This window comes from Taudactylus pleione, unplaced genomic scaffold (assembly GCF_031769625.1).
Source record: "Taudactylus pleione unplaced genomic scaffold, aTauple2 ptg001778l, whole genome shotgun sequence".
Classification (NCBI taxonomy): Eukaryota; Metazoa; Chordata; class Amphibia; order Anura; family Myobatrachidae; genus Taudactylus; species Taudactylus pleione.
Window position 1 is genome coordinate 457,501 of NW_028286175.1, and position 2,500 is coordinate 460,000.

The 2,500-nt window shown below is 38.4% G+C and overlaps 11 pseudogenes; all 11 read right to left on the reverse strand.

Annotated features, from left to right (window-relative positions):
• LOC148438163 (5S ribosomal RNA) overlaps positions 1-99 on the reverse strand; it is a 119-nt pseudogene extending 20 nt beyond the window's left edge.
• Positions 100-215: 116 nt separating this feature from the next.
• LOC148438164 (5S ribosomal RNA) lies at positions 216-334 on the reverse strand (annotated as a pseudogene).
• A 116-nt stretch (positions 335-450) lies between these two features.
• On the reverse strand, positions 451-569 carry LOC148438165 (5S ribosomal RNA; annotated as a pseudogene).
• Positions 570-685: 116 nt separating this feature from the next.
• LOC148438166 (5S ribosomal RNA) lies at positions 686-804 on the reverse strand (annotated as a pseudogene).
• A 116-nt stretch (positions 805-920) lies between these two features.
• LOC148438167 (5S ribosomal RNA) lies at positions 921-1,039 on the reverse strand (annotated as a pseudogene).
• A 116-nt stretch (positions 1,040-1,155) lies between these two features.
• LOC148438168 (5S ribosomal RNA) lies at positions 1,156-1,274 on the reverse strand (annotated as a pseudogene).
• A 115-nt stretch (positions 1,275-1,389) lies between these two features.
• LOC148438169 (5S ribosomal RNA) lies at positions 1,390-1,508 on the reverse strand (annotated as a pseudogene).
• A 116-nt stretch (positions 1,509-1,624) lies between these two features.
• Positions 1,625-1,743, reverse strand: LOC148438170 (5S ribosomal RNA; annotated as a pseudogene).
• A 116-nt stretch (positions 1,744-1,859) lies between these two features.
• On the reverse strand, positions 1,860-1,978 carry LOC148438171 (5S ribosomal RNA; annotated as a pseudogene).
• A 115-nt stretch (positions 1,979-2,093) lies between these two features.
• Positions 2,094-2,212, reverse strand: LOC148438172 (5S ribosomal RNA; annotated as a pseudogene).
• Positions 2,213-2,328: 116 nt separating this feature from the next.
• LOC148438173 (5S ribosomal RNA) lies at positions 2,329-2,447 on the reverse strand (annotated as a pseudogene).
• Between the last annotated feature and the right edge of the window lie 53 nt (positions 2,448-2,500).

The window sequence follows — 2,500 nt, forward strand, 5'->3', positions numbered from 1 at the left end:
CCCAGGTGGTCTCCCATCCAAGTACTAACCGGGCCCAACACTGCATAGCTTCCAAGTTCAGACGAGATTGGGCATGTCCTGTGTGGTTTGGCTGTAGGTGCTCAAAAACATTAACTTTAGACCTCTATTACTTCTTAACTCAAGTAAATTCATTGATAAGTTGAAAAAATTAAATGTAAAATGTAATAGAAAAGAATGTTATGGCAGTATAAAATTACCTACAGCACCTGGCATTCCCAGGTGGTCTCCCATCCAAGTACTAACCAGCCCCAACACAGCATAGCTTCCAAGATCAGACGAGATTGGGCATGTCCAGTGTGGTTTGACTGTAGGTGCTCAAAAGAATTAACTTTAGACCTCTTTTACTTCTTAACTCAAGTAAATTCATTGATAAATTGAAAAAATGTAATGTAAAATGTAATAGAAAAGAATGTTATGGCTATATAAAATTACCTACAGCACCTGGTATTCCCAGGTGGTCTCCCGTCAAAGTACTAACCAGGCCCAACACTGCATAGCTTCCAAGATCAGACGAGATTGGGCATGTCCAGTGTGGTTTGGCTGTAGGTGCTCAAAAGAATTAACTTTAGACCTCTATTACTTCTTAACTCAAGTAAATTCATTGATAAGTTGAAAAAATTAAATGTAAAATGTAGTAGAATAGACTGTTATGGCAGTATAAAATTACCTACAGCACCTGGGATTCCTAGGTGGTTTCCCATCCAAGTACTAACCAGGCCCACCACTGCATAGCTTCCAAGATCAGACGAGATTGGGCATGTCCAGTGTGGTTTGACTGTAGGTGCTCAAAAGAATTAACTTTAGACCTCTTTTACTTCTTAACTCAAGTAAATTCATTGATAAATTGAAAAAATGTAATGTAAAATGTAATAGAAAAGAATGTTATGGCTATATAAAATTACCTACAGCACCTGGTATTCCCAGGTGGTCTCCCGTCAAAGTACTAACCAGGCCCAACACTGCATAGCTTCCAAGATCAGACGAGATTGGGCATGTCCAGTGTGGTTTGGCTGTAGGTGCTCAAAAGAATTAACTTTAGACCTCTATTACTTCTTAACTCAAGTAAATTCATTGATAAGTTGAAAAAATTAAATGTAAAATGTAGTAGAATAGACTGTTATGGCAGTATAAAATTACCTACAGCACCTGGGATTCCTAGGTGGTTTCCCATCCAAGTACTAACCAGGCCCACCACTGCATAGCTTCCAAGATCAGACGAGATTGGGCATGTCCAGTATGGTTTGGCTGTAGGTGCTCAAAAACATTAACTTTATACCTCTTTTACTTCTTAACTCAAGTAAATTCAATGATAAGTTGAAAAATGAAATGTAAAATGTAATAGAAAAGAATGTTATGACTATATAAAATTACCTACAGCACCTGGTATTCCCAGGAGGTCTCCCGTCCAAGTACTAACCAGGCCCAACACTGCATAGCTTCCAAGATCAAACGAGATTGGGCATGTCCAGTGTGGTTTGGCTGTAGGTGCTCAAAGGCATTAACTTAAGACCTCTATTACTTCTTAACTCATGTAAATTCATTGATAAGTTGAAAAAATTAAATGTAAAATGTAATAGAAAAGACTGTTATGGCAGTATAAAATTACCTACAGCACCTGGGATTCCTAGGTGGTCTCCCATCCAAGTACTAACCAGGCCCACCACTGCATAGATTCCAAGAACAGACGAGATTGGGCATGTCCAGTGTGCTTTGGCTGTAGGTGCTCAAAAACATTAACTTTAGACCTCTTTTACTTCTTAAATCAAGTAAATTCATTGATAAGTTGAAAAAATTAAATGTAAATTGTAGTAGAAAAGAATGTTATGGCAGTATAAAATTACCTACAGCACCTGGTATTCCCAGGTGGTCCCCCATCCAAGTACTAACCAGGCCCAACACTGCATAGCTTCCATGTTCAGACGAGATTGGGCATGTCCAGTGTGGTTTGGCTGTAGGTGCTCAAAAACATTAACTTTAGACCTCTTTTACTTCTTAACTCAAGTAAATTCAATGATTAGTTGAAAAATGAAATGTAAAATGTAATAGAAAAGAATGTTATGGCAGTATAAAATTACCTACAGCACCTGGCATTCCCAGGTGGTCTCCCTTCCAAGTACTAACCAAGCCCAACACTGCATAGTTTCCAAGATCAGATGATATTGGGCATGTCCAGTGTGGTTTGGCTGTAGGTGCCCAAAACCTTTAACTTTAGACCTCAATTACTTCTTAACTCAAGTAAATTCATTGATAAGTTGAAAAAATTAAATGTAAAATGTAATAGAAAAGAATGTTATGGCAGTATAAAATTACCTACAGCACCTGGTATTCCCAGGTGGTCTCCCGTCCAAGTATTAAACAGTCCCAACACTGCATAGCTTCCAAGATCAAACGAGATTGGGCATGTCCAGTGTGGTTTGGCTGTAGGTGCTCAAGAGCATTAACTTTTGACCTCTATTACTTCTTAACTCAAGTAAATTCA